The 21,434-nt window shown below is 43.9% G+C and overlaps 1 long non-coding RNA gene across 2 annotated transcripts in view; it reads left to right on the top strand.

Annotated features, from left to right (window-relative positions):
• The window catches only part of LOC137217929 (uncharacterized), a 415,713-nt gene that overhangs the window by 373,555 nt on the left and 20,724 nt on the right, over positions 1-21,434 (top strand). For both annotated transcript variants that reach the window (XR_010940319.1, XR_010940320.1), the window contains exon 2: positions 2,586-2,667. This is a non-coding gene — a long non-coding RNA (uncharacterized lncRNA). The remainder of the gene's footprint in view (positions 1-2,585; positions 2,668-21,434) is intronic.

The raw sequence follows: 21,434 nt of genomic DNA, 5'->3' as shown, positions 1-21,434 counted from the left end.
CATGCAATTCCAGTCTACCTCCTGAAATCGATTTCCTGCAATTCTGCCCCGCTTTCAAGTCCTCTTGGCAGCCTTACTTCAATATATTTTTGGACGATAGCTGTCATTTATAACTCTGCAGGTTTGTGAATTAAAGTGCCCCTGAGCTCCTTTCTTCAACTCGCTTTCTTGTGAGCTGGCCGCAACACCGCAGCATTGCTTCAGGCCCTAGTGTGTTTCCGGCATGGCACGCTGAGCCTTTGGTTAATTCCTCTTCCTGGTGGGAAATGAGAGTTAAATTTGCCCGTCCAGACACCTCCAGCTATTCTCTCATTGGTTCTCCCTATTCCGGTTCATTTTCCGCAGAAATTGTAACCTGGGCCAAACAGTAGGTTAAAGGCACTGACTCTCCAAGTGGGGAGAGTGTTAGTAAAACATCTGGAATGTTGCACTCGAGGACCAGGGGAGGAAAACTGAGACACATTTGAACATGTTACCCGATCACACGGTGGATCATACTCTGGGTTCCACATGCATGTTTTAGCTGAAGGAGGAATCCCTTGAACCTGGAGAGTTGAGACCCATGGAATGGGTACCATGCAATATGACTTCAAAGGGTCTGCATTTGCTCACCGAACCTCACCCATCCTATCACTGCTGCGTTTATGCCACTGTACACATGCTTGATTCTCTTTCGGAGAAATAAATATCCATAGGTTTTAAGATTCTTACTAGTCAGATATATTCTTAGGCGTTTAATATGGGGTGTTGAGTCCACTTCGTTGAGCAAGGAGTAGCTCTTGTCTATTACATATTTGGCTTATGGAACGGTATCTGTGCTAATTTCAATCTCTGGTTTTATGCAGCACCCCAACTCAGCTTTCCCCTTAAGCAAGCATAAGTTGGTTTTCTACATTTGAGACTCTGTTCTGTTTTGTAATTCAGTTCCTGTGTAGCCAAGTTTACATTCCGTGTAGTAGTGATATCTTATGATGTTTCTTTTTCTGTGTGACTTATTTCACTTAGAATCATCGTACCTGAATCCACTCATTATGCTACTATGGTCCTGATGACATAGATTTCATTGCTGAGTGATATTGCACTGCACATAAGTAGCACAACTTCTTTATCCATTTTTCACTTTCTGTGATATTGAACTTGTACCGTAAACGAGGTTCTTGTAAAAAGACCCGTCCCAAACTTTGGTGTGGCTGTGTCTTTTTGATTTTAATTTCCCTAAGCTATAGGACCATAAGTGGAAGTGCCCTAGGCTCTGTTGCTTTGTTTTTTAGATGTTTCAGGAAACACCATACACTTCTCCAGAGTGGCTGTTGGCAATTTACATCCCACCCATCAGCATAACAAGGCTCCCAATTCTCCATGGCCTGTCCTGCCTTTCTGGATTTTACACTTTTTTCCGATGGCCCTTTTGACCGGGCGGCAGTGAGACTTCATTTTAGTGCAGATTTCCTTTGCAAGCTTGCTTGGTTGGCCAAAAAGGGCATATGCGTTTTTTCCTGAATATATTCAGGAAAAAACGCATATGCCCTTTTTGGCCAAGTGCATCATTGTGGACGTTCTGCCTCTTTTCCTATGCTTTACATGCAATTCCAGTCTACCTCCTGAAACCTGTTTCCTGCAATTCTGCCCCACTTTCAAGTCCTCTTGGCAGCCTCACTTCAATATATTTTTGGACGATAGCTGTCATTTTTAACTCTGCAGTTTTGTGAATTACAGTGCCCCTGAGCTCCTTTCTTCAACTCGCTTTCTTGTGAGCTGGCCGCAACACCGCAGCCTTGCTTCAGGCCCTAGTGTTGCTCCGGCATGGCACGCTGAGCCTTTGTTTAATTCCTCTTCCTGGTGGGAAATGAGAGTTAAATTTGCCCGTCCAGACACCTCCAGCTAGTCTCTCATTGGTTCTCCCTATTCCTGTTCCTTTTCCACAGAAATTGCAAACCGGGCCAAACAGGAGTTTAAAGGCACTGACTCTCCAAGTGGGGAGAGTTTTAGTAAAGCGTCTGGAATGTTGCACCCGAGTACCAGGGGACGAAAACTGAGACACATTTGAACACATTTCCCGATCACACGGTGGAACATACTGTAGGTTCCACATGCATGTTTTAGGTGAAGGAAGAATCCCTTAAACCAGGAGAGTTGAGACCCATGGAATGGGTACCATGAAATATGACTTCAAAGGGTCTGCATTTGCTCACCGAACCTCACCAATCCTATCACTGCTGCGTTTATGCCGCTGTACACACGCTTGATTCTCTTTTGGAGACATATAAATCCATAGGATTTAAGATTCTTACTAGTCAGGTGTATTCTTAGGCGTTTAATATGAGATGTAGAGTCCACTTCGTTGAGCAAGGAGTAGCTCTTGTCTATTACATATTTGGCTTATGGAACGGTATCTGTGCTAATTTCAATCTCTGGTTTTATGCAGCACCCCAACTCACCTTTCCCCTTAAGCAAGCATAAGTTGGTTTTCTACTTTTGAGACCCTGTTCTGTTTTGTAATTCAGTTCCTGTGTAGCCAAGTTTACATTCCGTGTAGTAGTGATATCTTATGATGTTTCTTTTTCTGTGTGACTTATTTCACTTAGAATCATCGTACCTGAATCCACTCATTATGCTGCTACGGGCCTGATGATATAGATTTCATTGCTGAGTGATATTGCATTTTACGTAAGTACCACAACTTCTTTATCCATTTTTCACTTTCTGTGTTATTGAACTTGTACCGTAAACGAGGTTCTTGTAAACAGAGCCGTCCCAAACTTTGGGGTGGCTGTGTCTTTTTGATTTTAATTTCCCTAAGCTATAGGACCATAAGTGGAAGTGCCCTAGGCTCTGTTGCTTTGTTTTTTAGATGTTTCAGGAAACACCATACACTTCTCCAGAGTGGCTGTTGGCAATTTACATCCCGCCCATCAGCATAACAAGGCTCCCAGTTCTCCATGGCCTGTCCTGCATTTCTGGATTTTATACATTTTTCAGATGGCCCTTTTGACTGGGGAGCAGTGAGACTTCATTGTAGTGCAGATTTCCTTTGCAAGCTTGCTTGGTTGGCCATAAAGGGCGTATGCGTTTTTTCTTGAATATATTCAGGAAAAAACGCATACGCCCTTTTTGGCCAAGTGCATCATTGTGGACGTTCTGCCTCTTTTCCTATGCTTTACATGCAATTCCAGTCTACCTCCTGAAATTGGTTTCCTGCAATTCTGCCCCGCTTTCAAGTCCTCTTGGCAGCCTTATTTCAATATATTTTTGGACGATAGCTGTCATTTATAACTCTGCAGGTTTGTGAATTACAGTGCCCCTGAGCTCCTTTCTTCAACTCGCTTTCTTGTGAGCTGGCCGCAACACCGCAGGATTGCTTCAGGCCCTAGTGTGGTTCCGGCATGGCACACTGAGCCTTTGGTTAATTCCTCTTCCTGGTGGGAAATGAGAGTTAAATTTGCCCGTCCAGACACCTCCAGCTAGTCTCTCATTGGTTCTCCTTATTCCTGTTCATTTTCCGCAGAAATGGCAAACTGGGCCAAACAGGAGGTTAAAGGCACTGACTCTCCAAGTGGGGAGAGTGTTAGTAAAGCGACTGGAATGTTGCACCCGAGTACCAGGGGACGAAAACTGAGACGCATTTGAACACGTTTCCCGATCACATGGTGGATCATACTCTGGGTTCCACATGCATGTTTTAGCTGAAGGAAGAATCCCTTAAACCTGGAGAGTTGAGACCCATGGAATGGGTACCATGCAATATGACCTCAAAGGGTCTGCATTTGCTCACCGAACCTCACCCATCCTATCACTGCTGCGTTTATGCCGCTGTACACACGCTTGATTCTCTTTCGGAGACATAGAAATCTATAGGTTTTAAGATTCTTACTGGTCAGGTATATTCTTAGGCGTTTAATATGGGGTGTAGAGTCCACTTCGTTGAGCAAGGAGTAGCTCTTGTCTATTACATATTTGGCTTATGGAACGGTATCTGTGCTAATTTCAATCTCTGGTTTTATGCAGCACCCCAACTCAGCTTTCCCCTTAAGCAAGCATAAGTTGGTTTTCTACATTTGAGACCCTGTTCTGTTTTGTAATTCAGTTCCTGTGTAGCCAAGTTTACATTCCGTGTAGTAGTGATATCTTATGATGTTTCTTTTTCTGTGTGACTTATTTCACTTAGAATCATCGTACCTGAATCCACTCATTATGCTGCTACGGGCCTGATGATATACATTTCATTGCTGAGTGATATTGCATTGTACGTAAGTACCACAACTTCTTTATCCATTTTTCACTTTCTGTGATATTGAACTTGTACTGTAAACGAGGTTCTTGTAAACAGAGCCGTCCCAAACTTTGGGGTGGCTGTGTCTTTTTGATTTTAATTTCCCTAAGCTATAGAACCGTAAGTGGAAGTGCCCTAGGCTCTGTTGCTTTGTTTTTTAGATGTTTCAGGAAACACCATACACTTCTCCAGAGTGGCTGTTGGCAATTTACATCCCGCCCATCAGCATAACAAGGCTCCCAATGCTCCATGGCCTGTCCTGCCTTTCTGGATTTTACACTTTTTTCAGATGGCCCTTTTGACTGGGGGGCAGTGAGACTTCATTGTAATGCAGATTTCATTTGCAAGCTTGCTTGGTTGGCCAAAAAGGGCGTATGCGTTTTTTCCTGAATATATTCAGGAAAAAACGCATACGCCCTTTTTGGCCAAGTGCATCATTGTGGACGTTCTGCCTCTTTTCCTATGCTTTACATGCAATTCCAGTCTACCTCCTGAAATCGGTTTCCTGCAATTCTGCCCCGCTTTCAAGTCCTCTTGGCAGCCTTACTTCAATATATTTTTGGACGATAGCTGTCATTTATAACTCTGCAGGTTTGTGAATTACAGTGCCTCTGAGCTCCTTTCTTCAACTCGCTTTCTTGTGAGCTGGCTGCAACACCGCAGCATTGCTTCAGGCCCTAGTGTGGTTCCGGCATGGCACGCTGAGCCTTTGGTTAATTCCTCTTCCTGGTGGGAAATGAGAGTTAAATTTGCCCGTCCAGGCACCTCCAGCTAGTCTCTCATTGGTTCTCCCTATTCCTGTTCATTTTCCGCAGAAATGGCAAACTGGGCCAAACAGGAGGTTAAAGGCACTGACTCTCCAAGTGGGGAGAGTGTTAGTAAAGCGTCTGGAATGTTGCACCCGAGTACCAGGGGACGAAACCTGAGACACATTTGAACACGTTTCCCAATCACACGGTGGATCATACTCTGGGTTCCACATGCATGTTTTAGCTGAAGGAAGAATCCCTTAAACCTGGAGAGTTGAGACCCATGGAATGGGTACCATGCAATATAAATTCAAAGGTTCTGCATTGGCTCACCGAACCTCACCAATCTTATCACTGCTGCGCTTTTGCCACTGTACACACGCTTGATTCTCTTTTGGAGACATATAAATCCATAGATTTTAAGATTCTTACTAGTCAGGTATATTCTTAGACGTTTAATATGGGGTATTCAGTCCTCTTCGTTGAGCAAAGACTAGCTCTTGTCTATTACATATTTGGCTTATGGAACGGTATCTGTGCTAATTTCAATCTCTGGTTTTATGCAGCACCCCAACTCACCTTTCCCCTTAAGCAAGCATAAGTTGGTTTTCTACATTTGAGACCCTGTTCTGTTTTGTAATTCTGTTCCTGTGTAGCCAAGTTTACATTCCGTGTAGTAGTGATATCTTATGATGTTTCTTTTTCTGTGTGACTTATTTCACTTAGAATCATCGTACCTGAATCCACTCATTATGCTGCTACGGGCCTGATGACATAGATTTCATTGCTGAGTGATATTGCATTGTATGTACCTACCACAACTTCTTTATCCATTTTTCACTTTCTGTGATATTGAACTCGTACTGTAAACGAGGTTCTTGTAAACAGAGCTGTCCCAAACTTTGGGGTGGCTGTGCCTTTTTGATTCTAATTTGCCTAAGCTATAGGACCATAAGTGGAAGTGCCCTAGGCTCTGTTGCTTTGTTTTGTAGATGTTTCAGGAAACACCATACACTTCTCCAGAGTGGCTGTTGGCAATTTACATCTCGCCCATCAGCATAATAAGGCTCCCAGTTCTCCATGGCCTGTCCTGCCTTTCTGGATTTTACACTATTTTCCGATGGCCATTTTGACCGGGGGGCAGTGAGACTTCATTGTAGTGCAGATTTCCTTTGCAAGCTTGCTTGGTTGACCAAAAAGTGCGTATGCGTTTTTTCCTGAATATATTCAGGAAAAAACGCATACGCCCTTTTTGGCCAAGTGCATCATTGTGGACGTTCTGCCTCTTTTCCTATGCTTTACATGTAATTCCAGTCTACCTCCTGAAATCGGTTTCCTACAATTCTGCCCCGCTTTCAAGTCCTCTTGGCAGCCTTACTTCAATATATTTTTGGACGATAGCTGTCATTTATAACTCTGCAGGTTTGTGAATTACAGTGCCCCTGAGCTCCTTTCTTCAACTCACTTTCTTGTGAGCTGGCCGCAACACCGCAGCCTTGCTTCAGGCCCTAGTGTGGTTCCGGCATGGCACGCTGAGCCTTTGGTTAATTCCTCTTCCTGGTGGGAAATGAGAGTTAAATTTGCCCGTCCAGACACCTCCAGCTAGTCTCTCATTGGTTCTCCCTATTCCTGTTCCTTTTCCGCAGAAATTGCAAACCGGGCCAAACAGGAGTTTAAAGGCACTGACTTTCCAAGTGGGGAGAGTTTTAGTAAAGCGTCTGGAATGTTGCACCCGAGTACCAGGGGACGAAAACTGAGACACATTTGAACACGTTTCCCGATCACACGGTGGATCATACTCTGGGTTCCACATGCATGTTTTAGGTGAAGGAAGAATCCCTTAAACCTGGAGAGTTGAGACCCATGGAATGGGTACCATGAAATATGACTTCAAAGGGTCTGCATTTGCTCACCGAACCTCACCAATCCTATCACTGCTGCGTTTATGCCACTGTACACACGTTTGATTCTCTTTTGGAGACATATAAATCCATAGGATTTAAGATTCTTACTAGTCAGGTGTATTCTTAGGCGTTTAATATGAGATGTAGAGTCCACTTCGTTGAGCAAGGAGTAGCTCTTGTCTATTACATATTTGGCTTATGGAACGGTATCTGTGCTAATTTCAATCTCTGGTTTTATGCAGCACCCCAACTCAGCTTTCCCCTTAAGCAAGCATAAGTTGGTTTTCTACATTTGAGACCCTGTTCTGTTTTGTAATTCAGTTCCTGTGTAGCCAAGTTTACATTCCGTGTAGTAGTGATATCTTATGATGTTTCTTTTTCTGTGTGACTTATTTCACTTAGAATCATCGTACCTGAATCCACTCATTATGGTGCTACTGGCCTGATGATATAGATTTCATTGCTGAGTGATATTGCATTGTACGTAGGTGCCACAAATTCTTTATCCATTTTTCGCTTTCTGTGATATTGAACTTGTACCGTAAACGAGGTTCTTGTAAACAGAGCCATCCCAAACTTTGGGGTGGCTGTGCCTTTTTGATTCTAATTTCCCTAAGCTATAGGACCATAAGTGGAAGTGCCCTAGGCTCTGTTGCTGTGTTTTGTAGATGTTTCAGGAAACACCATACACTTCTCCAGAGTGGCTGTTGGCAATTTACATCTCGCCCATCAGCATAATAAGGCTCCCAGTTCTCCATGGCCTGTCCTGCCTTTCTGGATTTTACACTTTTTTCAGATGGCCCTTTTGACCGGGGGGCAGTGAGACTTCATTGTAGTGCAGATTTCCTTTGCAAGCTTGCTTGGTTGGCCAAAAAGTGCGTATGCGTTTTTTCCTGAATATATTCAGGAAAAAACGCATACGCCCTTTTTGGCCAAGTGCATCATTGTGGACGTTCTGCCTCTTTTCCTATGCTTTACATGCAATTCCAGTCTACCTCCTGAAACCGGTTTCCTGCAATTCTGCCCCGCTTTCAAGTCCTCTTGGCAGCCTTACTTCAATATATTTTTGGACGATAGCTGTCATTTTTAACTCTGCAGGTTTGTGAATTACAGTGCCCCTGAGCTCCTTTCTTCAACTCGCTTTCTTGTGAGCTGGCCGCAAGACCGCAGGATTGCTTCAGGCCCTAGTGTGGTTCCGGCATGGCACGCTGAGCCTTTGGTTAATTCCTCTTCCTGGTGGGAAATGAGAGTTAAATTTGCCCGTCCAGACACCTCCAGCTAGTCTCTCATTGGTTCTCCCTATTTCTGTTCCTTTTCCGCAGAAATTGCAAACTGGGCCAAACAGGAGTTTAAAGGCACTGACTTTCCAAGTGGGGAGAGTTTTAGTAAAGCGTCTGGAATGTTGCACCCGAGTACCAGGGGACGAAAACTGAGACACATTTGAACACGTTTCCCGATCACACGGTGGATCATACTCTGGGTTCCACATGCATGTTTTAGCTGAAGGAAGAATCCCTTAAACCTGGAGAGTTGAGACCCATGGAATGGGTACCATGAAATATGACTTCAAAGGGTCTGCATTTGCTCACCGAACCTCACCAATCCTATCACTGCTGCGTTTATGCCGCTGTACACACGCTTGATTCTCTTTTGGAGACATATAAATCCATAGGATTTAAGATTCTTACCAGTCAGGTGTATTCTTAGGCGTTTAATATGAGATGTAGAGTCCACTTCGTTGAGCAAGGAGTAGCTCTTGTCTATTACATATTTGGCTTATGGAACGGTATCTGTGCTAATTTAAATCTCTGGTTTTATGCAGCACCCCAACTCACCTTTCCCCTTAAGCAAGCATAAGTTGGTTTTCTACATTTGAGACCCTGTTCTGTTTTGTAATTCAGTTTCTGTGTAGGCAAGTTTACATTCCTTGTAGTAGTGATATCTTATGATGTTTCTTTTTCTGTGTGACTTATTTCACTTAGAATCATCGTACCTGAATCCACTCATTATGCTGCTACGGGCCTGATGATATAGATTTCATTGCTGAGTGATATTGCATTGTACGTAAGTACCACAACTTCTTTATCCATTTTTCACTTTCTGTGTTATTGAACTTGTACCGTAAACGAGGTTCTTGTAAACAGAGCCGTCCCAAACTTTGGGGTGGCTGTGTCTTTTTGATTTTAATTTCCCTAAGCTATAGGACCATAAGTGGAAGTGCCCTAGGCTCTGTTGCTTTGTTTTTTAGATGTTTCAGGAAACACCATACACTTCTCCAGAGTGGCTGTTGGCAATTTACATCCCGCCCATCAGCATAACAAGGCTCCCAGTTCTCCATGGCCTGTCCTGCCTTTCTGGATTTTATACATTTCTCAGATGGCCCTTTTGACCGGGGGGCAGTGACACTTCATTGTAGTGCAGATTTCCTTTGCAAGCTTGCTTGGTTGGCCAAAAAGGGCGTATGCGTTTTTTCCTGAATATATTCAGGAAAAAACGCATACGCCCTTTTTGGCCAAGTGCATCATTGTGGACGTTCTGCCTCTTTTCCTATGCTTTACATGCAATTCCAGTCTACCTCCTGAAACCGGTTTCCTGCAATTCTGCCCCGCTTTCAAGTCCTCTTGGCAGCCTTACTTCAATATATTTTTGGACGATAGCTGTCATTTTTAACTCTGCAGGTTTGTGAATTACAGTGCCCCTGAGCTCCTTTCTTCAACTCGCTTTCTTGTGAGCTGGCCGCAACACCGCAGGATTGCTTCAGGCCCTAGTGTGGTTCCGGCATGGCACGCTGAGCCTTTGGTTAATTCCTCTTCCTGGTGGGAAATGAGAGTTAAATTTGCCCGTCCAGACACCTCCAGCTAGTCTCTCATTGGTTCTCCCTATTTCTGTTCCTTTTCCGCAGAAATTGCAAACTGGGCCAAACAGCAGTTTAAAGGCACTGACTCTCCAAGTGGGGAGAGTTTTAGTAAAGCGTCTGGAATGTTGCACCCGAGTACCAGGGGACAAAAACTGAGACACATTTGAACACGTTTCCCGATCGCACGGTGGATCATACTCTGGGTTCCACATGCATGTTTTAGCTGAAGGAAGAATCCCTTAAACCTGGAGAGTTGAGACCCATGGAATGGGTACCATGAAATATGACTTCAAAGGGTCTGCATTTGCTCACCGAACCTCACCAGTCCTATCACTGCTGCGTTTATGCCGCTGTACACACGCTTGATTCTCTTTCGCAGACATATAAATCCATAGGATTTAAGATTCTTACTAGTCAGGTGTATTCTTAGGCGTTTAATATGAGATGTAGGGTCCACTTCGTTGAGCAAGGAGTAGCTCTTGTCTATTACATATTTGGCTTATGGAACGGTATCTGTGCTAATTTCAATCTCTGGTTTTATGCAGCACCCCAACTCACCTTTCCCCTTAAGCAAGCATAAGTTGGTTTTCTACATTTGAGACCCTGTTCTGTTTTGTAATTCAGTTTCTGTGTAGGCAAGTTTACATTCCTTGTAGTAGTGATATCTTATGATGTTTCTTTTTCTGTGTGACTTATTTCACTTAGAATCATCGTACCTGAATCCACTCATTATGCTGCTACGGGCCTGATGATATAGATTTCATTGCTGAGTGATATTGCATTGTACGTAAGTACCACAAATTCTTTATCCATTTTTCACTTTCTGTGTTATTGAACTTGTACCGTAAACGAGGTTCTTGTAAACAGAGCCGTCCCAAACTTTGGGGTGGCTGTGTCTTTTTGATTTTAATTTCCCTAAGCTATAGGACCATAAGTGGAAGTGCCCTAGGCTCTGTTGCTTTGTTTTTTAGATGTTTCAGGAAACACCATACACTTCTCCAGAGTGGCTGTTGGCAATTTACATCCCGCCCATCAGCATAACAAGGCTCCCAGTTCTCCATGGCCTGTCCTGCCTTTCTGGATTTTATACATTTTTCAGATGGCCCTTTTGACCAGGGGGCAGTGACACTTCATTGTAGTGCAGATTTCCTTTGCAAGCTTGCTTGGTTGGCCAAAAAGGGCGTATGCGTTTTTTCCTGAATATATTCAGGAAAAAACGCATACGCCCTTTTTGGCCAAGTGCATCATTTTGGACGTTCTGCCTCTTTTCCTATGCTTTACATGCAATTCCAGTCTACCTCCTGAAATCGGATTCCTGCAATTCTGCCCCGCTTTCAAGTCCTCTTGGCAGCCTTACTTCAATATATTTTTGGACGATAGCTGTCATTTATAACTCTGCAGGTTTGTGAATTACAGTGCCCCTGAGCTCCTTTCTTCAACTCGCTTTCTTGTGAGCTGGCCGCAACACCGCAGGATTGCTTCAGGCCCTAGTGTGGTTCCGGCATGGCACGCTGAGCCTTTGGTTAATTCCTCTTCCTGGTGGGAAATGAGAGTTAAATTTGCCCGTCCAGACACCTCCAGCTAGTCTCTCATTGGTTCTCCCTATTCCTGTTCATTTTCCGCAGAAATGGCAACCTGGGCCAAACAGGAGGTTAATGGCACTGACTCTCCAAGTGGGGAGAGTGTTAGTAAAGCGACTGGAATGTTGCACCCGAGTACCAGGGGACGAAAACTGAGACACATTTGAACACGTTTCCCGATCACATGGTGGATCATACTCTGGGTTCCACATGCATGTTTTAGCTGAAGGAAGAATCCCTTAAACCTGGAGAGTTGAGACCCATGGAATGGGTACCATGCAATATGACCTCAAAGGGTCTGCATTTGCTCACCGAACCTCACCAATCCTATCACTGCTGCGTTTATGCCGCTGTACACACGCTTGATTCTCTTTCAGAGACATAGAAATCTATAGGTTTTAAGATTCTTACTGGTCAGGTATATTCTTAGGCGTTTAATATGGGGTGTAGAGTCCACTTCGTTGAGCAAGGAGTAGCTCTAGTCTATTACATATTTGGCTTATGGAACGGTATCTGTGCTAATTTCAATCTCTGGTTTTATGCAGCACCCCAACTCACCTTTCCCCTTAAGCAAGCATAAGTTGGTTTTCTACATTTGAGACCCTGTTCTGTTTTGTAATTCAGTTTCTGTGTAGGCAAGTTTACATTCCTTGTAGTAGTGATATCTTATGATGTTTCTTTTTCTGTGTGACTTATTTCACTTAGAATCATCGTACCTGAATCCACTCATTATGCTGCTACGGGCCTGATGATATAGATTTCATTGCTGAGTGATATTGCATTGTACGTAAGTACCACAAATTCTTTATCCATTTTTCACTTTCTGTGTTATTGAACTTGTACCATAAACGAGGTTCTTGTAAACAGAACCGTCCCAAACTTTGGGGTGGCTGTGTCTTTTTGATTTTAATTTCCCTAAGCTATAGGACCATAAGTGGAAGTGCCCTAGGCTCTGTTGCTTTGTTTTTTAGATGTTTCAGGAAACACCATACACTTCTCCAGAGTGGCTGTTGGCAATTTACATCCCGCCCATCAGCATAACAAGGCTCCCAGTTCTCCATGGCCTGTCCTGCCTTTCTGGTTTTTATACATTTTTCAGATGGCCCTTTTGACCAGGGGGCAGTGACACTTCATTGTAGTGCAGATTTCCTTTGCAAGCTTGCTTGGTTGGCCAAAAAGGGCGTATGCGTTTTTTCCTGAATATATTCAGGAAAAAACGCATACGCCCTTTTTGGCCAAGTGCATCATTTTGGACGTTCTGCCTCTTTTCCTATGCTTTACATGCAATTCCAGTCTACCTCCTGAAATCGGATTCCTGCAATTCTGCCCCGCTTTCAAGTCCTCTTGGCAGCCTTACTTCAATATATTTTTGGACGATAGCTGTCATTTATAACTCTGCAGGTTTGTGAATTACAGTGCCCCTGAGCTCCTTTCTTCAACTCGCATTCTTGTGAGCTGGCCGCAACACCGCAGGATTGCTTCAGGCCCTAGTGTGGTTCTGGCATGGCACGCTGAGCCTTTGGTTAATTCCTCTTCCTGGTGGGAAATGAGAGTTAAATTTGCCCGTCCAGACACCTCCAGCTAGTCTCTCATTGGTTCTCCCTATTCCTGTTCATTTTCCGCAGAAATGGCAAACTGGGCCAAACAGGAGGTTAATGGCACTGACTCTCCAAGTGGGGAGAGTGTTAGTAAAGCGACTGGAATGTTGCACCCGAGTACCAGGGGACGAAAACTGAGACACATTTGAACACGTTTCCCGATCACATGGTGGATCATACTCTGGGTTCCACATGCATGTTTTAGCTGAAGGAAGAATCCCTTAAACCTGGAGAGTTGAGACCCATGGAATGGGTACCATGCAATATGACCTCAAAGGGTCTGCATTTGCTCACCGAACCTCACCAATCCTATCACTGCTGCGTTTATGCCGCTGTACACACGCTTGATTCTCTTTCAGAGACATAGAAATCTATAGGTTTTAAGATTCTTACTGGTCAGGTATATTCTTAGGCGTTTAATATGGGGTGTAGAGTCCACTTCGTTGAGCAAGGAGTAGCTCTTGTCTATTACATATTTGGCTTATGGAACGGTATCTGTGCTAATTTCAATCTCTGGTTTTATGCAGCACCCCAACTCAGCTTTCCCCTTAAGCAAGCATAAGTTGGTTTTCTACATTTGAGACCCTGTTCTGTTTTGTAATTCAGTTCCTGTGTAGCCAAGTTTACATTCCGTGTAGTAGTGATATCTTATGATGTTTCTTTTTCTGTGTGACTTATTTCACTTAGAATCATCGTACCTGAATCCACTCATTATGCTGCTACGGGCCTGATGATATACATTTCATTGCTGAGTGATATTGCATTGTACGTAAGTACCACAAATTCTTTATCCATTTTTCGCTTTCTGTGATATTGAACTTGTACCGTAAACGAGGTTCTTGTAAACAGAGCCGTCCCAAACTTTGGGTGGCTGTGTCTTTTTGATTTTAATTTCCCTAAGCTATAGGACCATAAGTGGAAGTGCCCTAGGCTCTGTTGCTTTGTTTTGTAGATGTTTCAGGAAACACCATACACTTCTCCAGAGTGGCTGTTGGCAATTTACATCTCGCCCATCAGCATAATAAGTTTCCCAGTTCTCAATGGCATGTCCTGCCTTTCTCGATTTTACACTATTTTCCGATGGCCCTTTTGACCGGGGGGCAGTGAGACTTCATTGTAGTGCAGATTTCCTTTGCAAGCTTGCTTGGTTGACCAAAAAGGGCGTATGCGTTTTTTCCTGAATATATTCAGGAAAAAACGCATACGCCCTTTTTGGCCAAGTGCATCATTGTGGACGTTCTGCCTCTTTTCCTATGCTTTACATGTAATTCCAGTCTACCTCCTGAAATCGGTTTCCTACAATTCTGCCCCGCTTTCAAGTCCTCTTGGCAGCCTTACTTCAATAGATTTTTGGACGATAGCTGTCATTTATAACTCTGCAGGTTTGTGAATTACAGTGCCCCTGAGCTCCTTTCTTCAACTCGCTTTCTTGTGAGCTGGCCGCAACACCGCAGGATTGCTTCAGGCCCTAGTGTGGTTCCGGCATGGCACACTGAGCCTTTGGTTAATTCCTCTTCCTGGTGGGAAATGAGAGTTAAATTTGCCCGTCCAGACACCTCCAGCTAGTCTCTCATTGGTTCTCCCTATTCCTGTTCATTTTCCGCAGAAATTGCAAACTGGGCCAAACAGGAGGTTAAAGGCACTGACTCTCCAAGTGGGGAGAGTGTTAGTAAAGCGTCTGGAATGTTGCACCCGAGTACCAGGGGACGAAACCTGAGACACATTTGAACACGTTTCCCGATCACACGGTGGATCATACTCTGGGTTCCACATGCATGTTTTAGCTGAAGGAAGAATCCCTTAAACCTGGAGAGTTGAGACCCATGGAATGGGTACCATGCAATATGACTTCAAAGGGTCTGCATTGGCTCACCGAACCTCACCAATCCTATCACTGCTGCGCTAATGCACTGTACACACGCTTGATTCTCTTTCGGAGACATATAAATCCATAGGTTTTAAGATTCTTACTAGTCAGGTATATTCTTATGCGTTTAATATGGGGTGTAGAGTCCACTTCGTTGAGCAAGGAGTAGCTCTTGTCTATTACATATTTGGCTTATGGAACGGTATCTGTGCTAATTTCAATCTCTGGTTTTATGCAGCACCCCAACTCACCTTTCCCCTTAAGCAAGCATAAGTTGGTTTTCTACATTTGAGACCCTGTTCTGTTTTGTAATTCAGTTCCTGTGTAGCCAAGGTTACATTCCGTGTAGTAGTTATATCTTATGATGTTTCTTTTTCTGTGTGACTTATCTCACTTAGAATCATCGTACCTGAATCCACTCATTATGCTGCTACGGGCCTGATGATATAGATTTCATTGCTGAGTGATATTGCCTTGTACGTAAGTACCACAAATTCTTTATACATTTTTCACCTTCTGTGATATTGAATTTGTAATGTAAATGAGGTTCTTGTAAACAGAGCCATCCCAAATTTTGGGGTGGCTGTGTCTTTTTGATTTTAATTTCCCTAAGCTATAGGACCATAAGTGGAAGTGCCCTAGGCTCTGTTGCTTTGTTTTGTAGATGTTTCAGGAAACACCATACACTTCTCCAGAGTGGCTGTTGGCAATTTACATCCCGCCCATCAGCATAACAAGGCTCCCAGTTCTCCATGGCCTGTCCTGCCTTTCTGGATTTTATACTTTTATCAGATGGCCCTTTGACCGGGGGGCAGTGAGACTTCATTGTAGTGCAGATTTCCTTTGCAAGCTTGCTTGGTTGGCCAAAAAGGGCGTATGCGTTTTTTCCTGAATATATTCAGGAAAAAACGCATACGCCCTTTTTGGCCAAGTGCATCATTGTGGACGTTCTGCCTCTTTTCCTATGCTTTACATGCAATTCCAGTCTACCTCCTGAAATCGGTTTCCTGCATTTCTGCCCCGCTTTTGAGTCCTCTTGGCAGCCTTACTTCAATATATTTTTGGACGATAGCTGTTATTTTTAACTCTGCAGGTTTGTGAATGACAGTGCCCCTGAGCTCCTTTCTTCAACTCGCTTTCTTCTGAGCTGGCCGCAACACCGCAGGATTGCTTCAGGCCCTAGTGTGGTTCCGGCATGGCACGCTGAGCCTTTGGTTAATTCCTCTTCCTGGTGGGAAATGAGAGTTAAGTTTGCCCGTCCAGACACCTCCAGATAGTCTCTCATTGGTTCTCCCTATTCCTGTTCATTTCCGCAGAAATGGCAAACTTGGCCAAATAGGAGGTTAAAGGCACTGACTCTCCAAGTGGGGAGAGTTTTAGTAAAGCGTCTGGAATGTTACACCCGAGTACCAGGGGACAAATCTGAGACACATTTGAACACGTTTCCCGATCACACGGTGGATCATACTCTGGGTTCCACATGCATGTTTTAGCTGAAGGAAGAATCCCGTAAACCTGGAGAGTTGAGACCCATTAAATGGGTACCATGCAGTATGACTTCAAAGGGTCTGCGTTTGCTCACCGAACCTCACCAATCCTATCACTGCTGCGTTTATGCCCCTGTACACACGCTTGATTCTCTTTCGGAGACATATGAATCCATAGGTTTTAAGATTCTTACTAGTCAGGTATATTCTTAGGCGTTTAATATGGGGTGTAGAGTCCACTTCGCTGAGCAAGGAGTAGCTCTTGTCTATTACATATTTGGCTTATGGAATGGTATCTGTGCTAATTTCAATCTCTGGTTTTATGCAGCACCCCAACTCACCTTTCCCCTTAAGCAAGCATAAGTTGGTTTTCTACATTTGAGAACCTGTTCTGTTTTGTAATTCAGTTCCTGTGTAGCCAAGGTTACATTCCGTGTAGTAGTGATATCTTATGATGTTTCTTTTTCTGTGTGACTTATTTCACTTAGAATCATCGTACCTGAATCCACTCATTATGCTGCGATGGGCTTGATGATATACATTTCATTGCTGAGTGATATTGCATTGTACGTAAGTACCTCAAAGTCTTTATCCATTTTTCGCTTTCTGTGATATTGAACTTGTACCGTAAACGAGGTTCTTGTAAACAGAGCCGTCCCAAACTTTGGGGTGGCTGTGTCTTTTTGATTTTAATTTCCCTAAGCTATAGGACCATAAGTGGAAGTGCCCTAGGCTCTGTTGCTTTGTTTTGTAGATGTTTCAGGAAACACCATACACTTCTCCAGAGTGGCTGTTGACAATTTACATCCCGCCCATCAGCATAAAAAGGCTCCCAGTTCTCCATGGCCTGTCCTGCCTTTCTGGATTTTATACATTTTTCAGATGGCCCTTTTGACCGGGGAGCAGTGAGACTTCATTGTAGTGCAGATTTCCTTTGCAAGCTTGCTTGTTTGGCCCAAAAGGGCGTATGCGTTTTTTCCTGAATATATTCAGGAAAAAACGCATACGCCCTTTTTGGCCAAGTGCATCATTTTGGACGTTCTGCCTCTTTTCCTATGCTTTATATGCAATTCCAGTCTACCTCCTGAAATCGGTTTCCTACAATTCTGCCCCGCTTTCAAGTCCTCTTGGCAGCCTTACTTCAATACATTTTTGGACGATAGCTGTCATTTATAACTCTGCAGGTTTGTGAATTACAGTGCCCCTGAGCTCCTTTCTTCAACTCGCTTTCTTGTGAGCTGGCCGCAACACCGCAGCATTGCTTCAGTTCCTAGTGTGGTTCCGCAATGGCACGCTGAGCCTTTGGTTAATTCCTCTTCCTGGTGGGAAATGAGAGTTAAATTTGCCCGTACAGGCACTTCCAGCTAGTCTCTCATTGGTTCTCCCTATTCCTGTTCATTTTCCGCAGAAATGGCAAACTGGGCCAAACAGGAGGTTAAAGGCACTGACTCTCCAAGTGGGGAGAGTGTTAGTAAAGCGACTGGAATGTTGCACCCGAGTACCAGGGGATGAAAACTGAGACACATTTGAACACGTTTCCCGATCACATGGTGGATCATACTCTGGGTTCCACATGCATGTTTTAGCTGAAGGAAGAATCCCTTAAACCTGGAGAGTTGAGACCCATGGAATGGGTACCATGCAATATGACTTCAAAGGGTCTGCATTTGCTCACCGAACCTCACCAATCCTATCACTGCTGCATTTATGCCGCTGTAGACACGCTTGATTCTCTTTCGGAGACATATAAATCCATAGGTTTTAAGATTCTTACTAGTCAGGTATATTCCTAGACGTTTAATATGGGGTGTTGAGTCCTCTTCGTTGAGCAAGGAGTAGCTCTTGTCTATTACATATTTGGCTTATGGAACGGTATCTGTGCTAATTTCAATCTCTGATTTTATGCAGCACCCCAACTCACCTTTCCCCTTAAGCAAGCATAAGTTGCTTTTCTACATTTGAGACCCTGTTCTGTTTTGTAATTCAGTTCCTGTGTAGCCAAGTTTACATTCTGTGTATTAGTGATATCTTATGATGTTTCTTTTTCTGTGTGACTTATCTCACTTAGAATCATCGTACCTGAATCCACTCATTATGTTGCTACGGGCCTGATGAGATAGATTTCATTGCTGAGTGATATTGCATTGTACGTAAGTACCACAACTTCTTTATCCATTTTTCGCTTTCTGTGAAATTGAACTTGTACCGTAAACGAGGTTCTTGTAAACAGAGCCGTCCCAAACTTTGGGGTGGCTGTGTCTTTTTGATTTTAATTTCCCTAATCTATAGGACCATAAGTGGAAGTGCCCTAGGCTCTGTTGCTTTGTTTTTTAGATGTTTCAGGAAACACCATACACTTCTCCAGAGTGGCTGTTGGCAATTTACATCCCGCCCATCAGCATAACAAGGCTCCCAGTTCTCCATGGCCTGTCCTGCCTTTCTGGATTTTACACTTTTTTAAGATGGCCCTTTTGACCGGCGGGCAGTGAGACTTCATTGTAGTGCAGATTTCCTTTGCAAGCTTGCTTGGTTGGCCAAAAAGGGCGTATGCGTTTTTTCCTGAATATATTCAGGAAAAAACGCATACGCCCTTTTTGGCCAAGTGCATCATTGTGGACGTTCTGCCTCTTTTCCTATGCTTTACATGCAATTCCAGTCTACCTCCTGAAATCGGTTTCCTGCAATTCTGCCACGCTTTCGAGTCCTCTTGGCAGCCTTACTTCAATATATTTTTGGACGATAGCTGTCATTTATAACTCTGCAGGTTTGTGAATTACAGTGCCCCTGAACTCCTTTCTTCAACTCGCTTTCTTGTGAGCTGGCCGCAACACCGCAGCATTGCTTCAGGTCCTAGTGTGGTTCCGGCATGGCACGCTGAGCCTTTGGTTAATTCCTCTTCCTGGTGGGAAATGAGAGTTAAATTTGCCCGTACAGGCACCTCCAGGTAGTCTCTCATTGGTTCTCCCTATTCCTGTTCATTTTCCGCAGAAATGGCAAACTGGGCCAAACAGGAGGTTAAAGGCACTGACTCTCCAAGTGGGGAGAGTGTTAGTAAAGCGACTGGAATGTTGCACCCGAGTACCAGGGGACGAAAACTGAGACACATTTGAACACGTTTCCCGATCACATGGTGGATCATACTCTGGGTTCCAGATGCATGTTTTAGCTGAAGGAAGAATCCCTTAAACCTGGAGAGTTGAGACCCATGGAATGGGTACCATGCAATATGACTTCAAAGGGTCTGCATTTGCTCACCGAACCTCACCAATCCTATCACTGCTGCATTTATCCCACTGTAGACACGCTTGATTCTCTTTCGGAGACATATAAATCCATAGGTTTTAAGATTCTTACTAGTCAGGTATATTCCTAGACCTTTAATATGGGGTGTAGAGTCCACTTCGTTGAGCAAGGAGTAGCTCTTGTCTATTACATATTTGGCTTATGGAACGGTATCTGTGCTAATTTCAATCTCTGGTTTTATGCAGCACCCCAACTCACCTTTCCCCTTAAGCAAGCATAAGTTGGTTTTCTACATTTGAGACCCTGTTCTGTTTTGTAATTCAGTTCCTGGGTAGCCAAGTTTACATTCCGTGTAGTAGTGATATCTTATGATGTTTCTTTTTCTGTGTGATTTATTTCACTTAGAATCATCGTACCTGAATCCACTCATTATGCTGCTACGGGCTGATGATATACATTTCATTGCTGAGTGATATTGCATTGTACGTAAGTACCACAAATTCTTTATCCATTTTTCGCTTTCTGTGATATTGAACTTGTACTGTAAACGAGGTTCTTGTAAACAGAGCCGTCCCAAACTTTCGGGTGGCTGTGTCTTTTTGATTTTAATTTCCCTAAGCTATAGGACCATAAGTGGAAGTGCCCTAGGCTCTGTTGCTTTGTTTTGTAGATGTTTCAGGAAACACCATACACTTCTCCAGAGTGGCTGTTGGCAATTTACATCCCGCCCATCAGCATAACAAGGCTCCCAGTTCTCCATGGCCTGTCCTGCCTTTCTGGATTTTACACTTTTTTCAGATGGCCCTTTTGACCGGGGGGCAGTGAGACTTCATTGTAGTGCAGATTTCCTTTGCAAGCTTGCTTGGTTGGCCCAAAATGGCGTATGCGTTTTTTCCTGAATATATTCAGGAAAAAACGCATACGCCCTTTTTGGCCAAGTGCGTCATTGTGGACGTTCTGCCTCTTTTCCTATGCTTTACATGCAATTCCAGTCTACCTCCTGAAATCGGTTTCCTGCAATTCTGCCCCACTTTCAAGTCCTCTTGGCAGCCACACTTCAATATATTTTTGGACTATAGCTGTCATTTATAACTCTGCAGGTTTGTGAATTACAGTGCCCCTGAGCTCCTTTCTTCAACTCGCTTTCTTGTGAGCTGGCCGCAACACCGCAGCATTGCTTCAGGCCCTAGTGTGGTTCCGGCATGGCACCCTGAGCCTTTGGTTAATTCCTCTTCCTGGTGGGAAATGAGAGTTAAATTTGCCCGTCCAGACACCTCCAGCTAGTCTCTCATTGGTTCTCCCTATTCCTGTTCATCTTCCGCAGAAGTTGCAAACTGGGCCAAACAGGAGGTTAAAGGCACTGACTCTCCAAGTGGGGAGAGTTTTAGTAAAGTGACTGGAATGTTACACCCGAGTACCAGGGGACGAAGACTGAGACACATTTGAACACGTTTCCCGATCACACGGTGGATCATACTCTGGGTTCCACATGCATGTTTTAGCTGAAGGAAGAATCCCTTAAACCTGGAGAGTTGAGACCCATGGAATGGGTACCATGCAATATGACTTCAAAGGTTGTGCATTTGCTCACCGAACCTCACCAATCCTATCACTGCTGCGTTTATGCCGCTGTACACACGCTTGATTCTCTTTCGGAGACATAGAAATCCATAGGTTTTAAGATACTTACTAGTCAGCTATATACTTAGGCGTTTAATATGGGGTGTAGAGTCCACTTCGTTGAGCAAGGAGTAGCTCTTGTGTATTACGTATTTGGCTTATGGAACGGTATCTGTGCTAATTTCAATCTCTGGTTTTATGCAGCACCCCAACTCACCTTTCCCCTTAAGCAAGCATAAGTTGGTTTTCTACATTTCAG

This window comes from Pseudorca crassidens, assembly GCF_039906515.1.
Source record: "Pseudorca crassidens isolate mPseCra1 chromosome 1 unlocalized genomic scaffold, mPseCra1.hap1 SUPER_1_unloc_1, whole genome shotgun sequence".
Classification (NCBI taxonomy): domain Eukaryota; kingdom Metazoa; phylum Chordata; class Mammalia; order Artiodactyla; family Delphinidae; genus Pseudorca; species Pseudorca crassidens.
The sequence above is the reverse complement of the archived record's forward strand: the minus strand, read 5'-3'. Positions and strand labels throughout refer to the sequence as shown.